This window comes from Sarcophilus harrisii, chromosome 3 (genome assembly GCF_902635505.1).
Source record: "Sarcophilus harrisii chromosome 3, mSarHar1.11, whole genome shotgun sequence".
Classification (NCBI taxonomy): domain Eukaryota; kingdom Metazoa; phylum Chordata; class Mammalia; order Dasyuromorphia; family Dasyuridae; genus Sarcophilus; species Sarcophilus harrisii.
Genome location: NC_045428.1, coordinates 539,467,395 through 539,475,613, shown reverse-complemented (window position 1 = coordinate 539,475,613; position 8,219 = coordinate 539,467,395). Strand labels below are relative to the sequence as shown.

General features: G+C 39.4%; 1 non-coding gene across 1 annotated transcript; it reads right to left on the bottom strand.

Annotated features, from left to right (window-relative positions):
- Positions 1 to 7,075: 7,075 nt before the first annotated feature.
- TRNAK-UUU lies at positions 7,076 to 7,148 on the bottom strand. Its single transcript has one exon. It is a non-coding gene; the product is annotated as a tRNA-Lys (tRNA).
- Between the last annotated feature and the right edge of the window lie 1,071 nt (positions 7,149 to 8,219).

Sequence of the window (8,219 nt, the reverse complement as noted above, 5' to 3'; positions counted from 1 at the left end):
CCTAGGGTCATACAGCTAGGAAATAATGGCTCTAAAGTTTATATTATATATAATATACACACACATATATTACAATACATACATACATACACACACACTTATAGATAGGCAGATGCATGCATAAATCATTAGTCCTAATGCTGAAGCTTATTTAACCCTTCTGGAAGCTATCCAGAGGTGGCAGATTTGGTACCCCTGGGACTGCACTCTCCCCTTGGTTTTGCCTTTCACCTACATTGCTTGACTGCTCACAGGGCATTTATGTAAAAATTTCAATGTGAGCTTTTTACTCTTCAGAAACTGGCAAATGCTACAAATCAAGGCTTTGTTTATTGTTTTGTTGATTGTCTAGACTTAAGAAAGTGAGGGAGAAAATGTGCATAATGTTCTTTAGAGATAAAAGTGGGTTTTGTTTTTTTTTTTTTTTGTTTTTTTTTTTTTGAAGAGCTTATGGTTAAACTTTACGAGCACATCACTATTCTCACTGAGCCCGCCAGTCTTTATATGACCCTCACATCTAAGTCCTGCAGCGCCTTGGCAATTCTGACTTACTTATGTAACCCAAAGGCATCTGGGTCTTGCTACCCATCCCACTTTTGCATCTTCCTGTCTGCCTTTCATCTGGTCTTTTTTGTACAGATTCTAGCCCTTAATTAGAGTGTGAGCTTCTTAAGAGCTGAGACTCTCTCCCTCATTCTCTTCCCTTTCCCTCTCTCTCCCTTTCTCTCTGTCTCTGTCTCTCTCTCTGTCTCTCCCCTGTCTGTCTCTGTCTCTCTCTCTGTCTCTGTCTCTGTCTCTCTCTGGTATTCTCAGCACTTAACACAATGCTTGACATATAGTAAGTGATTAATAAGCACTTTTCATTCATTCAGGCATGTATCTCTCGTTTGTCTTTCTGGCCACCCACTATTTTTATTTTTTATTTTTGCAAATTGTGGGGGTTTGAGTCACATCACTGAAAATCTATTCATGTTAAAAAGATGGATTTTGTGTCAGGTAGCCAACCAAAAACTTTAAACAGGAGGCAGTAAGGTATCACTGTCATAAGATAAGATAAAAGTTAAGTTCCAGCAATGATACCTACTAAGCTGATTGACCCGGGTCCCAGAACTTCCTCCCTTTGAAATACTTTCCTTTTCTGGGAAAAAAGGATCCCTAATTCTCTTAGAACCTGACTTACAGAGCTGTTATGGGAAAATGTCTTGTAAACCCTAACACATTATGTAATTGGGAACGACTGTCATCGCCATATTTTACTCAGCGAAAAGCGGAGCTCAGTCGAATCCGGAAAGTGGAGGAGGAAACGGCTCATCCTGGAAGGTGGATGGTGCCCGGCTGGCAATGCCCTGACTCCAAGCCCCGTTCTCTGCCCCTCCTGTCCCTGCCCCCTGGGTCTGAGCCACGGCTTTCTAAGCATCAGGGGAGCCGAGGGCGCTCAGCACAGCAGTTGGCAACGGGCGGACAGGCGGTAAATGTGTGAGGTTGGCACTGACGCCCACTTGGCAACGGTAACTACTTCCCCTCCTTCTCCTCCTCCAGGCCCTGCACCAGCTCCAGGCCATATGTGGAATGGGAAAAAAAAAGACTGCTTGTGCATCTCCCCCAACCCTCAAACCGGCATGGAATGTTACTGGAGCTGGTTCCGCGCTTTCCTTTGGGGAGTGGGAGGCTGTCAGTGGTGAAGGGCGCTCGAGCCTTTGGGTGTGGGATCTCTGCCAGAGGTCCAGCACGTTTAACTCCTGTTTCCCTGTCTGCATCCCCCCCCCCCCAAAGCCAGTCTTTGCTGGAAGACCTCCAAGGAAGGGGAGTCAGTATCCTTACTGGCTGGGCGACCTTGGGCCGGCTGTCTGAGCTTCTCTTCTGCCATCTTAAAAATGGCGATGATAATACCAACAATATCTGTCATTTAGGGCTGGGGAAATGAATACCATTATCACTGTTATCATCCGCAGTAGCCTCTTCCATTTTTGGAATGCTCTGGGTGTTGGAAAGTCATTCTGTGACAGGCAAAATGATAATGATAATGAGTGGAGGAGGGAATGAGAAAAAGATACCTATCAATCAATCAGTCAATAAGCATTGATTAAGCCCCTTGTATGTTCCAGGAGCAGTACTGCGCACTTGCAACACAGCAAAAGTAAAAAGATCCTTACTTACAATGAGCTCACGGTCTAAGGGAGACAATGAACCCATAAACAAATGTATTTACAACATAAATACTTAGTAAATACATTACATATTATAGTATTGATGGCATATATTTAAGTACAGAACAGTTAAATTCAAGGTAGTTTGGAAGGAAGGGCACCAGCAGCTGGAATCAGAAGTCTGCATGCAGAATATGGGTCTGCATTTTAGAGGAGGACAGAGGTGAGGGAAGAAGTGTGTTTCAGGTACGGGAGACGACCAGTGCGAAAGCATGGCGATGGGAGATGGAATATTGTGAAAAAGGGAGGGAGAAAGCAGGAGAGCCAGTTTCATTGAATTGCAAAGTATTGGAGGGGGAACAGTGTTTAAATGAAGTCTAAAATATAGCTGAGAAAAGATTATAAAAGGCTTTGAGAGCTAAAGAAAGAAGTTTATATTTTATTCTAGATGCCATAAGACGTCATTGCAGTTGGTTGAGTAGGGGTCTCCCATGCTCAGATCACAGCTTAAGGAAAATTCCCTTGGCAACTGTGTGGTGAATGGACCAGAGGGAGGAGACCCAAGCATGAAGGGAATGAAGAGGCTACTGCAATAATCTAGGCAAGAGGTAATGAGGTGAACATGTTTTTAAGCTATCTTTGGGAAATCCAGTTTCAAATACCTAATAGGCAATTGATAATTTGAGACTGGGCTTTGATATATAGGTCTAGTAATCATCTGCATAAAAATGAGAGTTAAACTCTATCCAAGCCACAGTTCTCTGGAACTCTTATAATTATCACAACAATAATATCAGCAGCTAACACTTACATACTATATGTCCTAGGCACTGGGCTAAGTGCTTTATAATTATCTCATTTGATCTTCATACAACAGTCCTGAGAGGAAAGTAAAAAAAAAAAGTTTCCTGTTCCAAAAGTAATGTCATATAGCTTAAAATCAGTGTCCTTTAGTGATAGGGCAGCACAGCCCCAGCATCCCTCTCCCTCAGCTTTTGACTCCTGCCTCTTGTTTATTTATCCAATTTATTTTTTTTTTAAATATACTTTTCATTGTGTATTTGATTAACACATTGTTCTTCAATAGTCAATTTATTTAGACATTTAGGTTTAGAGGTTGTCATAACTGAAGGGGAAAAAATCCTCATAAAGATCCATCTGTCTGTTATACTTATGTATACATATACATATTATACACACACACACACACACACACACACACACACACACACACAGAGTTTAAAGAAGCGTATCTTTTAAATGACCAGCAGGATGATTTCAGAGAGGTCTGGAGGGACTTACACGAACTGATGCTGAGTGAAGGGAGTAGAACCAAGAGAACATTGTACACAGCAACTGTTGTTGTTTTTTTTAACAACAAGATTATATGATGATCAATCCTGACAGACGTGGTTCTTTTCAACAGCGAGGCGATTCAGGCCAGTTCCAATGGTCTTGTGATGAAGAGAGCCATATTTACCCAGAGGACTGCAGTGATTAAATGTGAATCACAACATAGTATTTTTTTTGTTGTTGTTGTTTGCTTTCATTTTGTTTTCTTTCTCATTTTCCCCCTTTTTGATCTGATTTTCTTCTTGTGCAGCATGATAAATGATTGCACATGTTTAACATATATTGGATTACTTGCCCTCTAGGGTAGGGGGTAGAGGGAAGGGATGGGAAAAAAAAGAAAACCTTGGAACACAAGGTTTTGCAAGGGTGAATTTTGAAAACTATCTTTGCCTATATTTTGAAAATAAAAAGCTTTATAAAAAGTGTATACAGATATAGATATATATATATAAATCCAAATTTAGGATGTATATTGTTGTTTGTATTTCCAAAATAGTGATTTTCATTTGTCACTATAATTCTAACAAATTTGAAATATTGTTTTTGAAGCCTGCTACAGGTTAAAAGCAATGAATTCTAAATTGTGAGTGGAGAGGAAAACTATAGGGAGATATACCTACAGCACTAGAAGCAGGAGGGAAAATCCCTCCAAAGGAGAGGTAACTCTGGTTTTAGGTGGGGAGGAGGGCAGAGAGGATTTGAGTTACATAATGTGAAGAAAATCATGTAGATTCTTGCAAGAGTCATTTAGTGAAGCAGGTTAGGGATTAAATTTGGGGAGGAGAAAATCATCAGAATTGAAGAAAATTAAGGAGGACAATCTCTAGACCTAAATTAGTCCTACAACCTAAGAAAAGCAAGATCAAGGACAATTAAAGAGGATATGCATGGATTAAAAAGTATAATGGAGAATTAGAGGGTAAGGGATAGAACTTGAAGAAGAAGATCCAGGATTAAGGAGAAGGTAGTTGGAGAGACAAAGTAAGGTAGGTAAGAAAAGATATGTGGAGCAAGGAAAGGATTAAATAAATTGCTAGAGGAATTAATAGGGTAAATTGGTTGTCAGAAAGTCTTAGCTTTTAAAAATAAATAATTGGGTGTAAAAAGTTTCATTTAAGTACTTGAGGTTGGGGCAAAGCACCCACAAGTAGTTTCGAGGAACAAGGCTAAAATCTCAGCCATTATGGGTAGTATCAGAAACTATAACGATTAGCATTAAATTTATCATATTTGTATTTCTGCCACAGTCAAATGACTGTTATCTCTGCTCTAAGTGTGGACTATCTCCCTCTCAAAGGAAAAAGGATGAGGGACAAGAACATCTCTTTGTACTTTATACTCCATGTTGTTGTTAAGAGAGAATGAAGGGGCTTCTAAAGGAAATAAAAGGAAGTCTTCAACAGAGAAAAAAGGGTTTGAGGTGGAGGAGGTGATAGAGAATGGAAGTATTGCACAGAAGAGAAAGGGAAGGAAAGGGCATATGCAATTAGAGCTTACAAGATACTTCAGGTGTAGCTTGAAGAGGATGGAGATGGATGCTCTGGGGAGAAAGAAACTACTTTTCTTTCCAGTAATAACAAGGAGTGAGATCATTCAAGAAGGGGAAGAGAAAGGAGAGAAAAATGGTTGATGATTCCCTGCTCAGTGGTACTGTGTCAAATGAGGTTTTAGCAAAAGATAAGTTGAGGCAGATATCCAAGCAATTTAACATTCTATCAGTAAGTGGGTCAATGGTTCATCACTATTAATATCAAAGAATTCAAACAAGAAGATAAGTTTCTGCTTTTACAGAGTTTGGGGAGTGCAGAACAAAGAGTAGAAGAGGGTGGATGATGACATGGGATCAAGGGCAACATGATGGGTAAGAGAGATGAGGCAAGAAAAACAACACGATTGGTTGGAAGTTTGATAATGGAGGCTAGCAACCATCCTTCTCCCCTTTTTTATCTCATGAGACTAAGAAGTACTCTTTGAGTACAGATGGGAGATGGGGTGCTATCTCCCCAAACTCTTTGAGTACAGATGGGATAGCACCCCAAACTTTTAGACAGCAAACCAGCAAACCATTCTTGAAGGATAGCTTGGTAAGATCAACTCTCTTTCTGTTCACATATTCTCAAAGTTAGCAAAATTCTTTGAGACAAGAAAGTCAGATTTTAAAGTTTAACCCGTTACAGGTTGGCTGAATTCTGAAATAAGTTCAGGGACAAATAACCATGACTTAAGCAGTTACTGGGCAAAATCAATTAATTATAAATAGAATTATTAAGAAAATGATACAGGATGACTCTTAGTTTTTTTTCAGCACCAAGGCAGATATCTGTTTATCTAAAAACAATAGAGAGACCTCTTGCCTTCCTGGTTCTTGCATCCAAGACAAAATTGATTAATCAGTCAATTGAGAAAACATTTATTAAATGCTTACTATGTTCTAGGCATTGTGATAAACTCTAGGGATACAAAAAAGATAAAAGAGATAGTCCCTGTCCTCACAAAACTTAAAATTTACTGGGGGAGACAGCATGCAAACAAATATATAGAAGGCAAGTTTTATACAAGATAAATAGAAATTAATTAACAGAGAGAAGGCATTGGAATTAAGAGAAGCTGCTGAAGGCTTCCTATAGAAGGTGTAATTTCAGTTGGAACTTAAAGGAAGTGAGGGAGGCAAGTCATAAGAACAGAGGTTGGAGAGTATCCTAGATATGGAAGAAATATCCAGAGGAAATGTCCAGAGCTGAGAAGTTGAGTTCTTTGCAGGAAAAGACAAAGCCATTGTTGCTGAATTAAAGAGGATATCTTAGGGAGTGAGGTATAAGAATACTGGAAGGGTAGAATGAGACAAATGGAGAATATTGTATTTACTCCAGGAGGTAATAGGAAACTAGGAGAATTTACTAGTGTGTGTGTTGTGGGAAGAGATGTACCAGCAGGCTATTGCAATAGCCTGATGATGATGATGGTCTACCCTAGAAAGTCAGCATCAAGAAGAGAGATGTTGCAAAGGTGAAATAAACAGATCTTGGGATGAGAGAGAGAGAGAAATCCAGGATGTAAGGTGAGGAATCTAGATTGTAAACCTGAGAGACTGGAAGGATGGTGTTGGAGGATTTAGAGAGAAATATAGTGAGTTCTGTTTTGGACATGTGGAGTTTCAGATTTCTGCCGGACATTTAGTTTGAGATGTCTGAAAGGCAGCTGGAGATATGAGACTGCAGAGCAGCAATAAAAAATTGGGCAGGAGAGGTAGATTTGAGAATCATTAACATAGAGATGATAATTAAATCATTAGGACCGATGAGATCATCAAGTTGAAGAAGCATTAAAGGGAGAAGAGAACAGGGTTCAGGAAAAAATACTGAGGGACACCTACAATGAGAGGGCATGATTCTGATGAGACTCCAGCAAAGGAGACAGGAGGAGAGCCAGGAGAGAGTAATGTCCTGAAAACTCAGAGAAAGGAGAATGTCAAGGAGCAGAGAGTGATCAATAGTGTCAAAGGTGCAGAGAAGGCAAGGGGAATAAAGACTGTTTGGCAACTAAGAGATCCTTAGTAACTTTGGCACATGGTGGTTTGTCCAAACAGGGACCTGAACCCTGGACCCTCAGACTAAAAGTCTGATGCTCTACCAGTTAAGCTATCCAGGCTGTGCCCTCAGCAGAGGTGCTGTGCTCTATGAGCAAAGCAGAAATGGATTAGGCCTGAACACAAAATTAGAGAATCCACCTCAAATATTTATAGGGGCTTTTTGTGTCTGACCTGTGGCAGAGCATTCCAAACTTGAATTGGTCTGATCAACCCGTCAGACATACTATAATTTGACTCTAACATAATAATGTTATTTTGGTTCTTTTCCACTACAAAGGACAACAATCAACCAACCAGTAACTTTGGAAAGAGCAATTTTATTTCATTTGTTTATTTGTTTTTGTTTGATTTTTTTTTCCTGAGACAATTGGGGTTAAGTGACTTGCCTGGGGTCAAACAGCTAGGATGTGTTAAGTGTCTGAGATCAGATTTGAACTCAGGTCCTCCTGATTTCTGGCAGGTGCTCTATCCACTATGCAGTCTTACTGCCCCTAAGAGAGCAGTTTTATAACAAAGAATCTCCTGGTTCTTCGCAAAAAAAAGGATGAAAAAGGCTTGACACTAAAAGGAATGGAATAAAGAGGAGACTGGAGCTTAGAAGGCTCAACCACAGGTTAAGCACAAATAATTTATATGAACATTTGGTCATGGCTTTCAGGTAGGCCAATAATTTTTAAATTGTTTCTTCTGGATCTATTTTCCAGGTCAGCTGTTTTTCCAATGCAGTATTTCACATTTTCTCCCATTTTTTCATTTTTTTTTTAGTTTGTTTGACTGATTCTTTCTTTCTCGAGTCATTAGCTTCCATCTGAAGCTATTTTTTTTTTTTAATGTGTGATTTTCTTCAGTCAGCTTTTGTATCTCTTTTTCCATTTGATTAATTCTACTTTTGAAGGTGTTGTTTTCTTCAGTGGGTTTTTTCCCTTGCATTTAGCCACTTGTATTTTTAAGGAGTTGTTTTCTTCAGTAAATTTTTTTCCTTCCTTTTGACCCTCTCATATATACCTCTCATTTTTTTCCTCATTTTTTTCTTTTACCTTTATCATTTGCCTTTTAAAGTCTTTTATGAGCACTTCCAAGAAGCCTCTTTGATCTTGAGACCAATTCATATCACTCTTTGAGATTTCCTC